A 15632-nucleotide genomic window follows, 5' to 3' on the forward strand; every position below is an offset into this window, starting at 1 on the left:
GGGGACTGTTGAATTTAAGAGGAGGCAGAGGGTATTCTGTAAGCACTCTGCAAGAAAGGTGCCGCTCGCCACCAGGATCAAACCACCAGCAGCTCCACCCAAACATTTCCTTTGTTCTGGTTCATGAATTCTCCCACCTGGGGGTCAAAGCTAGTAGATACCATTGCTGCCTAGTCTGACAGAACTTACTTGTTTCCTCTGGCTGCTGAAGCAAAGTGTTAAGAGCTGGGTGGCTAGAGAAAGTGGCGGCTCCTTGTCTCATAGTTCTGTAGGCTGAGAGCTGAGAGGGAAGGGCTTTCTCCTCTGACAGCTTTAAGCGGCAACACTAACCTCCTCCGGAGCTGGCTGGCCGCCTTTGTCGTGCTGTGGCTTGTTGGAGCATCACTTCCCTCTCTCTTGACTTCTCCCCATGTGTCTTCATCCAGTCTTACTTGTGTGTGTGCCTGTCTCTGTATTCAAATGTCCCTACATTTTAAAGACACTAGTCACATTCAATTAGGGCTCACCTTAATGACCTCACTTTAACTTAACTGCCTCTAAAAGCCTTATTTCAAACTAAGGTCATATTCTGAGGTACAGGAGTTGGGGGTATAGCAGATCTTTTTGGTAGGACCCAATTTAACCCATTAGAGAAAGTCATGTGCCATCTGAAAATGGTAATGGGATGTTTCAGGCCTGAAAAACCTTTATCCCTGAGAAACAGAATAATCCATATTCTCTGGACATAGTAGTCAATAATAATTGAATTATTTTTCTCATTTCTTGGGCCCTGCCATCTTGTAGTTCCTATATCAATTTACTTTTATTACATAATATTCTCCAACTATTTCTCTGCTCATCCCTTGTGTTTAGTCATTTTTCTTTCTCATTTATCCCTTAAATGTGGCTATTAGTCAGGATTCTCCAGAGAAAAAGAACACACACACACACACACACACACACACACACACACACACACACACACCCGCCAATCCATACACACACAGAGGCATTTTTTACATTTATTTACAAATAAAGGCATTTGTTCAGTAAGATTGGTTCATGCAATTACAGAGTCTGGAAAATGCCAGGATCTATTCATTGGCAAGCTGGACGTTCAGGGAAGCTGATAGTAGTCTTCCAAATCATACACGAAGATTCAAGAAGATGAGGAGCTAATGGTGTATGTCCCATCTTGGACCTAAAGGTCAAACTAAAGAATCAGAAGCACACACAGTGACAGGAGAAGACAGACGTCCTCGAGTGAGCAGAAACAAAGCTGCTCCTCATGTCCCTTTGTGATCTATCAGCCTTCAGTGGATTGAATGATTCCTCCTTTCTGAGGAGCCTACTGGTTTCACTGCCAGTGTTCTTTTGGAATACTTCCTCCCAACACACACACACACACACACACACACACACACACACACACACACGCACACGCACACGCACACACACACACTCTCAGCAATATTACCTGAACACCTCTGAGCTCCGTGGAGTTGACATGAAATGAGCCACCACAGTGGTACTCTAGCTGAACTGTCATTGGCTCTTTTTGTTGTGTCTGGCTGACATGCGAATGATTGAGTCTACTTTATGTAAAATTGGTCTTGTGAGACAGCCAGGAGAATTCATTGCAAGAGTTAGATATTTTACCCTGAACAAGGTTATTGAAAGGTCATATTAATTCTTTGTTATTTCATTTTGAAGTTGTTTGGCATTCACATAGAATAAGGGATAAAGGTAACCTTAGCTCATATTTCTATGGATGTTGTATATTTTGCTTCAAAATACCGAATCCTGTGTGCATTCTCTGGCTACGTTTATCACCAGCTATGCCTGAATGCTCTGGACTGAAATGAATAAGCAAACTTACCTTTTCTATAAATCTTTCTCTCTTTGAAAATTATTTACTGAAAATTTCATAAACTCAGGAGGCTTGATGACATATAAAACATTGGCAGGTCATCTTAGAAGACCAAAACGTCCTCATGATCTACCTAGTATCCGTAATTCAATGAAACAGAGAAATCTAGAAGTAAGAAGTACTCTTGATGTCTACTGATCAAACTTTTGAAACACAGAAAGCCCTATCTTGCCTGTGGGGTCACCTGTTCCACTTGAGAGCAGAGAAGGGCTCGTTGCGGAGGCCCTCGCTCATGCGAGACAAGGACAGGCAAGCGGCTTTCTTCACGCTTCTCAGTGGATGAATTAGCCATGCTCCAGGGTCATGTTAACATTGCCATTTTCGTACAAAATCACTTAATAAATTGATTGGCACCTTATCTCGCTGTCAATGTCATTCCACTTTTAGAGATGTCCAAACTGTTTAAATATCAAAAACAAACTGTGGAGGACGACTCAGTGAGAAAGGGCTCGCACTTGCCGAGGATCAAAGGAGGACAGATAGATGGCCGTTGAATCCATGCGATGTTACTAGAGAAGGAGCAGAGTGTTCTTGTCAGCTCCCATGCCCAGACCCTCTTGGCTGACCTCAGCACACAGTGAATGTGGGGGGAGATGGAAGAGAATGAGCACCTACAGAAAACGACTACAGTTTGAGCAATAGGAGGGTGCCTGTGACAACGTGAGCCCTGGCAGACTACAGGTCAGAAAACTGATGAGCCTAATTCTGGGCCAGTCCCAGGGAAAAGCAATTCCTGAGGCAGACAAACATTACAGAGTAAAAAGTAAACTATCACACACACTCCCAGCTGGCCTGGGTGGGCATTTTAAGAGAGCTATTCAATCCTGTGGCCAAATTTTAATTTATGGGTATTTTATTAACTTGAGTTCAGAATCGGAGTTCTCCATGCGTGATCAGCTAATGAATGTGTTATTATCTAGTTATATATGACTGTGGAAGACCAGGTAAAATGTTTAAAAGAGACATCCTGAGAAACACTTTTTCCTTTAGCCTTAGGTGAGTTGTTCTCGTCAATGATCTGATCGTAAACGGTGGTGTATATGAAGAAAATTTTTAGAATATAAGTACTAACAGGATGAAGAGCAAGCTTCACTATAATTTCATGTAGTTCCTCACTTTAGCTTTTAGACTGGCCTCTTGGTAAAGCTGTACAATTGTACAATCTCATTCTTTTCTTTAGGTCACCAAGCTCTTGGTGTGAACAGGCACCCGGTGATAGAAGAAGGAATGGATGGGGCTGGTGACTTCGGGCCATACTCCAGCTTTGCTTGTCTGTCAAAGATGCTCTGAGCTTGAGATAAGGAAAACTAGAAGCCATATTCTTACAAGAACAGTATGACTGACACCTGTTCCTAAAATTATAATATGTTTCACTTGGGTTTGAATGTCCACAAATTTCTAGGTTTATTTGCAAAACGCTGACTAAATTTATATTTCAAACATGAACAAAGAATGCAAGAAACATCTTTAAAATTATGTGATGTTTTATTACCTTAGATCTCCACAGCAGAATCTGTATGCCTACTCATGATTGTGGATACTATCTAACTTTAAGAATTCTTAGATAATATTGGCATTCTTCACCACATGGCAAGAGACAAGTGCATGGATTTTGCCTTACCTCCTATAGCATCTAATGATAGCATCCAACCTTTCATAGATGCTCAAAAAGATATGCTGGGTACTCATCATTAAATAATAACTCAAAATGGCCTTAGAGTGTGAGCAAATTGATTTCCTTCTCTTCAAATCTATTTTAATCTTGCATTAGGAAACTGCTTAATGCGACTCTCAGCCTGAACTCTAGGCTGAATCCCTGAGCCATGCTCTCCTTGTGACTGATACTAAGTGGGCCAGCAGCACCCCAGCTCTGCCTCCCATCCCACAAAAGCACGCTGAAGCCCCTTCTAAACCATATTGCTTCTTCCCTGGACCCTTGTGATGGTCCTCACCACACAAGTTTCTCTATCTTTTCTTTCATGCTTTTTCAATTTGTTCTCTTCAGAGCAACCAGGATGAACTACAAGCACAGATTGATCATATCATTATGCCGATTAAACCCTGGAAGGGCTTTCTACAAATTCTGAAGAAAATCTACTTCCCTACTAAGGTCTACAAGATCTGCATCCAGTCCTGATTGCCCCAAGGCACTCCTCATGGTTCACATGTAGGAATGAACTTCAGTTCCTGGAAAGTATCATGTTTTCCCCCTACCCCTCAGCTAATACCCCTTAGTTTCCTTTATTTGCCCCAAGCTTCCCCCTGGCCACTGGATTGCTGACTCCCTCTCATCTTTTAATCCCACCTTTTCCCCTCTGAGAAACTTTCCTTGAATCCCTCTTTCAATCCATTTCTTTCACAACCCCTCCTCTATTACTTCACCCATTCTTTAGCTCTTAATGTTCCACTGAATTTTACAAAAGCAATGAGTTACTCTTTGTCTCCTTCCCCTAGAACTTTGGGATGTACTTGTTTTGTGTTTTTGTTAGTTTGTTTTATCTTACTGTAGCATACCATACAGTGCTGGATGCCTATGTTGCTTTTGATAAATATTAAAATTGTATTTATTGGGTGGTGGAATATTTAATTACGTGTATTTTATTTTAGCACATAGGGGAGGCAAATGGGACACTTTATTCTGGCTTAGTTGAAACTTTCCTCTACTAATTTACTTGCACACCTACCCGGGAGCAAGCATGTGGAGGCTGTGCTAAGGCTGTGGGGCGCTCAGAGAAGCGAAGACCTAGCCACTGCCCGAGAGCATTTGCCCCATAGGAAAGGTGGGTCACAGGTGCAACTGTGACTATAAAGCTAGGAGCCATTGCTACCTAGAGGTCTTGGCAGGCTTGCACTCACTCACTGCTCACACTCACCTCACACCGGATTTTAACGGGGAAAAAGACTTGTGACTGGGTTGGATGTGGGCTTCCCTGAATATATATATATAGGATGTGGAGGTGTGGAAAAAGGAGAGTCCCTGTAAAGATGCTGCAGTCTTGGTGGGGATGGAGGAGGCGAGAGGAGAGAGGCACAGTCTGCACAGAGAAGAGCAGGTTCGACTTGGAAAGTGAGTTTAAGTCAAACTGTGTGTTTCTGGCTGTTGCCTGGATCAAATGTGTCCTGTTTGGATCAGAACAAGGGAAAGCAAGCTGTGATCCAAACAGGACACATTCGATCTTGGAACTGGGTAGTAATCTAATGATAGAAGCTTCAGAATGGCTCCTCTGGGAGTGTTGCATAGGGCAGAGCACAGCAGGGGAGGGACTTCCGATTCCGAAAACCTCCAACAACAAGTCCTTGTTATCATGGCAGAGGGCCTGGAGAAGAGTGGTTTGGGCAGACCCTGCAGAAGAGGGAACCCCTCTCTCCAGGCTCCCCACAGTAGTAGGAGAGGAGAAGGTAGTAGGGATGAGAGCAGAATGCCGTGCAAGGGCAGATGTTTAGTTCTGTAAGTAATTAGGGAGGAAAACTGGAAAGAGTTCTCTTGGAATACGCTGAGTGCAAGGCAGGGGATTAGTTTTGGGGTGAAGATTACGCGGAGGAGGCTGTGAACTTTATGCCCTGTTTCCTCCATTGTGAGGAGCCCTTTGGGAGAACCCAGACTCCTGATTTCTATGTGACCTGTGACACTGTGAGGCAGCAGAGGCTGAAGTCCCTATCCAGCCTTTGAGGGATCTTACTAAACGCAGCAGTCTTGCAGTCATGGGCTGGGCCACAGTTCCTGGTGAAATGGGAGCGACGTTGTGATGTTGTAATCTCAAGGACGCATGGAGAATTAGGCAGTGTGATGTGTTTTATTGTGCTTTGTGAGCTCTTTTGGGAGATGAAATCAGCATGTCTCCTCCATGGGTGTTGTGAACTGGATATACCACGCAGTATAAAACTGCTTTAAATAAATAATTGCCAGTTTTTTTTATAGTTTTTATAGTGTTTTTGTCCCCAGTGACACATCTACACTATCACCAAGGTCGGGTAAATTGACCCTTTTCCTTAAAAAAGTCTCAGTTGTATAAAATCTGAACAAGCAAGGAGGGACTTCGGAACTCAGCTGGTGACCAAGTCCCTCAGTCCCTCTGCAGTCTGCGGCAGCTCCCAGCTAGCCGAGCCAGCTTTCCCGCACCGCCTCCTTGTGTTGGCTGGGAGAAGCACGAGCTGCCGCCACCCCAGCCGCTGCAGAGCCCGTGGGGAGGCTCCCCAAACCAGCAGAAACAGGATGCTAGCTATGGTGTTGGAAATCACCCAGAGCCTAGCTTCTTTCTAAACCTCCTTCAGTACAGGACATTGAATTTCTTTGAAGTGAAAGCATTCCAAAATGAAGGATGTGAAGTGTCATTGCAACACGACTGTGTGGCAGACCCTTTAAAACAAATAAGCTCCGTGTCCACTCCCAAATAAATGGCTTTTGTGCAAGTATTGGATGGGTTTGATAAGGGTGGTGTTACAACATTTAATGAGGTGCAAAGGAAAAATGGCTTTTCTAAGTTCACATGGCTGTTATTATATTCTCTTCTGTTTTCTTCCCTTCCCCAAAACTCCTCTTTACAGGGGAGCCTCCAGATCCTCTGAGATCAGAGAAGGGGAGAGGGGGGAGGGGGAAAGAGAGGGGATGGAGAGGGAGAAGAGAGGGGAGGGGAGATAACAGAGAGGGAGAGGAGAGAGAAGGGGGGAGGGAAAGGAGAGGGAGGGAGAGAAAAAGGGAAAAGAGAGAGGGAGGACAGGGTAAAGGAGAGAACAGAGAGGGAGAGGAGAGAAGGAGAGAGAAGAAAGCAGAGAGGGAGAAAAATAGGGAGAAAGAAGAGAGTATTGAAAGAGAAAGGAGAGAGAGGAAGGAGGGAGGGAGCAAGGGAGGGAGGGAGGGAGGGAGAGAGAGAGAGAGAGAGAGAGAGAGAGAGAGAGAGAGAGAGAGAGAGAGCACACAGAAGACAGACAGGGAGAGGAGAGGGAGGGAGAGATTTCCTGAGCCCCATATCCTCTTTCCTCCTTCTCTTCTGTTCTTTCTTTTATTACCTCATAGATTTTATCTTGATCTTTTTTATTTTTAATCAATATTCATCCTGTTGATTTCCTTCTTTGTAAGTCATTCCTTCTGTGGCAACATTAGCCAAACACACTGTGGATTCTGTCTCACTCATTAGTATTAATGTAGTAATGATCATTCCCTTCCCGGGCTCCCCAGACTTGCTTCAATATTTACACACTAAGCTGATGGAGCAGGAAGAATGGGCCTCTGACACCTCAGGCAGCAAGAGGTGGGGGAGGATTGTTTCCACTGGGTGGAGTTCATGGTGGGATGACTTGTATGCCTTAGAATTGTTAATTAAAAGGACAGGAAACACTTTCCTTCACTCTGTTTGTAACTTGCTAGAGTCCATCACTCTAGCCTCCCTGGTTCTCGACCTCTCCAGTGACCAATGAAAAGTAGAGTTGTCCTACTTTCTCCAGCCTCTACTGAAATTATTGTTTCATTCTTTTTAAGGAAAAAGAGCTCTCTCTTTGGTCAGAGAGCTCTTCTATACACTCATCAGGTTCAAGATTTCAGCCCTCTGGCTTCCTGAAAATATAATTTTATATGTAAAGACTTTATCTTCTCCCCATTTATTTGCTAGTGAGATGAACAAGTCAGCTTCTGCTTTCAGGCCACCCTGGAGCCACCTGGCATTTGGAAGCACTTGTTTCCTAGTGGCAACAGTTAGAGACTCTCCCCGGAAACTCTGTCTCCCAGGATAAAGTTAAAATAAAACGATCTGTTCTTGGGGCCAGAGAGATGGCTCAGTGGTTAGGAGCACCTGTTGCTATTACAAAAACCAGGGTTTGGTTTCCAGAATCCACACGGTGCTAACAACATCTGTAACTCGAGTTCCAGATGATCCGATGACCTCTCCTGGCCTCCATGGACACTGAATGCAAATGGTGCACAAACATACATACATAAAATAAATATAAAAGTATTTGTGCATGTGGTACACAAACTTACATGTATAAAAATAAATAAATCTTTAAAACATGTGTTCTGAAGACATTTTTTAAAAAAACACTAAGAAATCCTATAACTTACATACTGAAGAATGTGATAACTCTAATTTCAAAGAGAAATTAAAGGTATTTTTCATTTCTAATGCTATATTACTTTTCTCAAACAGACAGCAAGTGTGTTCTAGGGATATTGATTTGTTTTGGAGACAAGAAGAGCTCCTTTGAGTAATATTTGCCCCCTGGGGGTAGGATGTTTGTGGATTTAGACATCTGCATGTCCTTTCAGAGGACAACTAAAACTTTTCACTGCTCCACATTTTGAAGACTTGTTTCCATCAAGGCGGTTCCTCCTTTAGCACCAGGTCTACAGTGGGAGTTCCCCACCACTGAGAGTTCAAAATGGTTCCCTATCACACAGACATCCTTGTGTCCCCACACAGAGGGCAACCTCTATGAACCCTCACAGATCCATTTATATTCAGGTCTAATTATTGTTAATCCTGCACACACTGCCCAGCCATGACCAATCTCCTTGTCTATTTTTGTCTCCTTTGGGTGCTCAGGAAGAAAAGGAGGATACAGGGGATAGTCTAAGAGCCATAGTAAAAGTTGGCTGTACCAGGAGAGATGCCTTCAAGTTGGGAACGGTGATGGTCAGGGACAGAGGAAATGGTACAGCAGTTGCAGTTTTAGTCACAGAACAGAGTGCTGAGGGAGAGAACAAAGGAGACAGAACAGTACGACATTGAGATGGAGGGAAGGGAAGAGTGAGAGACAAAGGAGGAGCTCTTGGGCATACAAAGCAAGAGACGGGAGCTACTGCAAGAACAGTGGACCAATGATGACTGGGTGCTGACTGATGGTGACTGCTTCTCAGAAGAGAGAGCGCAAAAGGCTCTGCTCATCTCTGAGCTTCCTAACACTTCAGTGTCCTAAAGGACAGCCACCGCAGACCATTCTTTCAAACTTTGAAGTCAAAGATACTTTAGTAGTTAATAAATTTCACCATCTCTGAAGGAATCAAAGCCATACCACTCCTGGGTACAGACCTGAAAGTAATTCAACATACCCATAATTACTGCTGCACTATTCACAATAGCCAAATTATACAACCAACTTGAGAACAGATGACCATTTATGAGTGGATAAATAGGATATTACACACACACACACACATACACACACACACACACACACACACATATCCATAGAGAAATGGAAAGCGCTAAGGTCATCATGTTAAGCAAAATAAACCAGACTCAGAAAGACAAGTATTTTATCTTTTTATTCCAAATATAAAATCTAGATTCTAAAAATAGGCATAGAAATTTTAAGGAACTCTGGGAAGAGGTGGGAACCAACAGGAAGAAGGGAGAGACAGAGAAGACAACAAGGGGGGTGTACAATCAGTATGTGTTATATACATGCATTATTATAATAAAGCCCTTGACTTTGTACAATCCGTAAATACCAGTAGAATATGTTTAAAAGTAGAGGAAACGAAAATGTCCATAAAACGTTGCATAGCTGATTACTGGCAGAGCCAGCTCCCTTGACTCTAAGCCAAGGCAGTTTAGCTTAGGTCAAGCAAGGCATCTGTTGGCAAGTGCTGTTGGTGACTTGCAGATGATCCATGTAGGAAACATAGCAAAAATTCCAAATGCAATTCTTTGTCCAAGGTCTAGACTATGATCAAAATAAACCAGCACCATGAATATAAATCTCAAAGAACTGTCTGAGTGTCTCCCACAACTCCTGGACTTTGTGATGGTATCTTTCATTGGGACATTGGGAGGGGGCTTTTGTGTTTTTCAGGGGGAGTGGGGTGGGAATCTCTGCTCTTCAGGAAAAGTCACTAGTCACGTAGTTTGGTTGACTGGGTTTATTTTATTTATTCTTTCATTCGTTACATATTTAAGGAGTCTGTTTCGTTCAAGTTTCTGAATTATAGAAATCTTTTCTTTATGAAAACATAGTCTTAACATAAAACATATTTTTAAACAACTTAAATCTGGTTCCCAATTCTCAAGTAATTTCAAGTTTACAGTTACTATACAAGCACGAATTCTTTGTTTTTGTCGTGTGTGTGTGTGTGTGTGTTTGCATGCATGTGGCCGCACATCAATCCTTAGGCTGATGCTGGGAATCATCCTCAATTACTCTTCCACCTTATTCTTTGAAGAAGGTTTCTCAATGAAACCCAAGTGGCTTGTCTGAGGATCCCTCCACCCCGAGGCTGGATTTACAGGCAGGCTGCCATGCTCACGCAGCATTGAGATGGGTTTCTGGGGATCCAAATTCTGGTCTTCACTCTTGCCTAGCAAGTTCTTTATATCCCCAGCCTGGAGTCCTTCATTTCAAAGAGATAAGCCACAACAACCCCTTAATGTTTTGATGGGAGGGTGGGGTTAATTAGGGATCCCCCTCCTTAGAAAGTAGCACACTGGGGCAAGTCTGCTCAGAGAGGGTCTGGTATTCACTGAGCTCTCTCTCTCTTTCTCTGAGTGAGGTGACACAAGAAGGGCTTTAATGACTCTGTCACCCTCTGAAACATCTATCTCACTTCACAGACAAGCAAATTTAAAAAAATCTGAGTAGTGGCCAGGCAGTGGTGGCACATGCCTTTAATCCCAGCACTCTGGGGGCAGAGGCAGGTGGATCTTTGTGAGTTCGAGACTAGCCTGGTCTACAGAGAGAGTTCCAGGACAGCCAGGGCTGTTACAGAGAGAAACCCTGTCATAAAAACAAAAACAAACAAACAAACAAACAAAAAACGAAAGTTTTGCCATGGCCACTATTTTAATTGTTGGGGTCAGAAATCAGGGGTAACCACCCCACTTACTGTCTGACCTCTTCAGGTCTTGGAACAGACTGACTGGTTTTCTGCTGGCTTCATGAGATGAGAGGGAACAGCTGTATCTCACATATGACAGACTAGGACTATTTGGAGGAATTAGGGCAGGAAAAACTTTCACAAAATTAATGTTTTTCTACATTGAAGTCATTTTCTTTACCAAATTATGTATCTAAATTATGACAGTACTGTATCATGTGCCAAAACTTCAATGTCAAGTAGGACATTTCTTAGAAAACTCAGGGTTTCTTGGAGGCAATAGTGGCAAACATATAAACAAAGTAGTGTAGCACACTGCTCTGTGCTTGTATGGTAAATCAATATGTACTGTGCTGTTGGTAGACCAGGAAGGGACTGGTCCATTCTCTATAAGCACAGACACCAAGGTGACTTTCACAGGACATGAAATGAGACTGTTTAGTTTTAAGTGTGGTGATACATAATAATTTTGCTTTGATAACAAAAAGAAATGGCAACATTATACTTACTGCATTCAGTTCCTTAATTTTTGAGTCCTATTTCCCAACTTTCCCCTGGCTTATACGGGTTTCTGTTTGACACTTTGATATTGGAATCTGGGTCATTTACTCGGATAACACTGGCCTCTTCTACTCACCTAAGAGACAGTTGAGAGGAGAGTGAGAATGCCGGAGTTTCTAGAATCAAGTCAGGGTTTAGAAAGGCCCTTTTCTCTACCTCTGCCACCTTCTCTTCTTTCAACCGCACCCACAGGAGACACCAGGGGAAAGAAAACAAGAGGTTTCCAAAGACACAAGGAACCAGCACGGCAGAGCCTCCCGCAGCCAGCCTAAAGGATGTGCGTGTCTGTGGTTTCTTCAGGTCACTGGGAAGGTTTGGAATGCTTTTAGAAGCTACAGAGACCCGGAGCGTCACAGAAAGCCTCAGCAGCTACCAGCTGACAGCTGAAAGGCACTGGAGCCATATATCCACCCCAGAAAGAGATGGGGAAAAGCAAGCCGCAGAGGGACAGCTGCCCCGAGTATTTTCTGTTGTTTCTTCCTTTTAGGACGGACATGTCACGGACAGATCCTCATCAATCATCCTCCAAACACACCCCCACAGGCCTGTTTGTAGCTTGTTTCTATATTTTCTCATGCATTCCTACATAGAAGCCCTCCCCCCACCCCCCACCCCCCACTGATTTCCCCTCGTGTCTTCTCTGTGCACTCAGCCCTAGGAACCTTCTTTGTGATGTTGACTCCTCCTGAACCATCACGTAGAGGCACCAAGTCTGCTGTGCACAGCAGCACACCAGCGTCGCCTCATCGTGGATGGGTGCCGAGGCCTCTTCCCACGTGATGGGCACTGAGTCTGCTCTGACCTGCAGATCTTACTTACTGTCTCTTTAATGTGGAAGTGATCTGTCAGAAAATATTTCCTCTGAGGGAATAAAAGGGGAGGTGGCAAGCATGGCTTAAAGACAAAGGACCGTGGCAGAGAGTGCCACAGACCCAGGGCCACGCACACATTGTGCACACACAAACATGCACGCACACACACTTTCATTACCTTCTTTATTTAACATGTACAAAAGTAATAAAGTCATTTTGTGCCATCCGGAAAGTGGTCAACTGCCCTAAGCTTTCGCCTTCATTTAAAATGACATTTTGGAGACTCTCTGAGTCAAATTCCAATTGCTGTGGGAGAAATTTTCACCCAGATTGGCTGTGATAAGCTTCTTCGGCCCAGCTGCTAGGACCAAGGGATTGGGCTTACAGGGCTAAAATTAGATGTCAAGTCCTTGGTCCTTTACACTGTGGATGAAGGTAACTTTAACTTCCAAAGGGTGTCAGTTTGTAGAGACAGAATCAAAGCGCCTCTGTCTGCTACAGGTGTATCCTGAGAGAGTCCTGAGTTTGATTTGAACAGCCTGAGTGTGTGATAAAACCCTAATGCTATCTGCGTCTGTCTTATTTCTCTGTATTTTTAGCAAAATTTCAAAAGTAGATGGTGTTTAAACTCCTTTCAAGTAAGCATAGCTTTGAACATGTCTTACATAAAAAAAACAACAACATTCTTTTAATTCAATAACTGGGATTTCTGATTAAAACTGAGTATGTCAAAAGTCAGGATTTATCTCATCAAATTTTGTAATTGATACAAAATAAAGAATAAAAGCATATAAATTTACGAGAGCTACAAAAACAGTCAGACATGGTGGTACATGCCTTTATTTCTAGTAATTGGGAGCCAAAGACAGGCAGAGCTCTGTGAGTTTGAAGCCATCCAGAGCTACAACAGGGTTAAACAGAAAGGTAAGTGGGCGATAGCAATGAAGTTGGTACCGTGGTGGAAAATGATGGATGAATGACAGTTGACAAGGCTCACGCGGAGGAGACCAGAGGCAGGGTACCGGTCCATCCACAGGGCACAGAGACGTCTCAAGTTAGAGACACTCAAGAAGGTGCATGAAGAGGTTTACAACACACATCTTGGTTGAATATCTTCAGGGGGACCAGTAAGCACCTGAGAATTTGTTAGAAGCTTTCAACTTCCCATTCCAGGTGCCGGAAGACAAAAGCCGTACTCCCTGGAGAGGCCCTAGACACGGAGCCTGAGCAGTTGAGCTCAGAGCACTATATATAAACCAAATCCATAGTGAACATCTGCTAGCATTTCCCCTTGATGGACAGAACACCGGAAATGCAGCAGGTGTTTGGAGGACTTCCTTCTGGGGGACATTTGGTGATCTCAAAGCAAAACTTCCCTTGGAAGTGTGTTAATGCATCATAACTCACTAACTACCATTTAACCACCATTTGATAGATGTAATCATGCCCCTGATGTGTCCAATTCATTTTTTAGACCTTTAACCAGGTGAACAGGTCGACAAACATCCCAGGCCATGTGCACAAAGGCTCAACACGAAACCCGGAGACCAAAACAGAAAATAGAAAAAGAAGTCAGGGTATGCAATGATACAGGAAGTGGAATAGAACACACAAGAAAAACTACCAGCAGTGTTCCCAAGAGACAGGAGGACATGTCCCATAAGGGAGGAGACAGGTAAAATCATGTATTCACGGAGTCAGAAACATCCCAGCAGCTAATGCCTGGTACCACCAAGAGAATACACTCAGTAAGATGATTGGTAGTTGAAATTAGAAACTGAAAAGGTAGGAATAATACTAGATAACAAAATGTGAGAAAATTGCAATCCATCCAAGAGATCAACCAACTAGCCAGCAATGATTAAGTTCAGGAAATAGAAAACCTTACAGAAGAGGGGAATGAAGTGGAAAGCATTGGATGATTCTGGAGTGAGTGATCTGGAATAGTCACAATAAAGTAAATACCATTTATTTAAGAAAAATTATAATTTCTTTTTTGTACTCCAAAGAGTTTTTTTGTTTCAGTGAGCAAATAGTATTTTCTATTTCCTTCTTTTTTTTTTTTTTACTACAAATTCTTTCTCATTTATTTACTTACTTTTACCAATATAGCTTCCCTTTTTTTGCAAATACTCTTTGTCATCTGGAATGTGGTTATGTTGGAGGTTGGTTCTAGATAAATTTGGTTTTGATCTGAAGGAAATGAGTTTAAATTTATCCTTTGCTTAAAGATGGAATCAGGAATGGATGCTTCTTAGTATCCTGGAATCTATGCTGTGTCAGCATCAAAACAGTTTATATACTTGCTCCTGCTCTCAGAAAATTGTGATTTTATTGCAATTTAAAGTGTGTAAATATAGGATTTTTTCTTATTTTTCTGCTATGGTCTGTGTGCTAGTTAAGCACATGTTCTCATTAATTTTGCAGTAGTCTTTCAGGGCTACCATAACAAAATAACACAGGCTAGTAGCTTAAACAGCACAAACTTATTTCTCACAGTCAACTAGTTTCTTTTCTTTTTAAAGAAATTGATATATCCTTCTGTCATGTATTACATTCTGACCACAGCCTCCCACACCCAACTCCACCTCCCTTCAGAAAAGAGCAGGTATCCCAGGGTGTCAACTGAATATAGCGTGACACGGTACAATAAAATTCGGCACATCTCCTCATATCAAAGCTGGACGAGGCAACCAAGCAGAATAAAAAGGGTCCCAAGATCAGGCAAGAGAGTCAGAGACTCTCTGCTCCCACGGTTAGGAGTCCCACAAGAACAGCCAGCTCCATGACCATAACATATACGCAGAGGACCTACCTAGGCCGGTCCCATGCAGGCTCTGTCACTATTGGCTCAGTCTCTCTGAGTCCCTAGGAGCCCAGGTTAGTGGATTCTGTGGGTTTTCTTGTGATGTCCTTGCCCCCTCTGGTTCCTACAATCCCTCCTCGCCCGCTTTGCCAGTTCCCTGAGCTCCACCTGACGTTTGGCTGTGGGCCTCTGCGTCTGTTTCCATCAGTTGCTGGATGGAGCCTCTGTTACAGTTAAATATGTGATTCTTTCGTAGTTCTAGAAAATACTATTCCTTGCTCCTTAAGCTGTTCACTGTTTGCTGGTGGTTTTGACCTAGTTTAGTGCACTTCGAATATTCACGTGGTTACTGCTTATTTTTGTGATTTTTTAAAATCGATTTTGGAATTTAAAATTCCTATTTTTTAAAAAACTAGTTGATCTCTTCCTTTTATTCAGTGGTCAAGATATTCTGACACTCAGGCCACAATGACCGCAAAGCAACAAAGTCAAGAAACAAAAATTTACACTATGTTTCTGTTAAGAACTGCCTTTGATTTTTTTCACCCATTGCTTTATCTGATTGCATATTCCACATTCTCTTCTGACTTCAGAAGAGAAATAAATACCACCGTGTCAAAGCAGCTGGTCTATGAAGATAACTTCACTGAAAGGTGGGTGCAGGGCATGTTAATTTTGTGACAATTTTTTTTTTTTAGCGGAAACATGATTTACAGAGGAGGGATAAGATATATTGGG

At 42.9% G+C, this 15632-nt stretch overlaps 1 long non-coding RNA gene across 1 annotated transcript in view; it reads right to left on the minus strand.

The window, feature by feature from the left end:
- The window catches only part of LOC131902082 (uncharacterized), a 39827-nt gene that overhangs the window by 12461 nt on the left and 11734 nt on the right, over positions 1-15632 (minus strand). The window contains exon 2 of the long non-coding RNA XR_009376993.1: positions 11225-11352. This is a non-coding gene — a long non-coding RNA (uncharacterized LOC131902082). The remainder of the gene's footprint in view (positions 1-11224; positions 11353-15632) is intronic.

This window comes from Peromyscus eremicus, unplaced genomic scaffold (assembly GCF_949786415.1).
Source record: "Peromyscus eremicus unplaced genomic scaffold, PerEre_H2_v1 PerEre#2#unplaced_1767, whole genome shotgun sequence".
NCBI lineage: Eukaryota > Metazoa > Chordata > Mammalia > Rodentia > Cricetidae > Peromyscus > Peromyscus eremicus.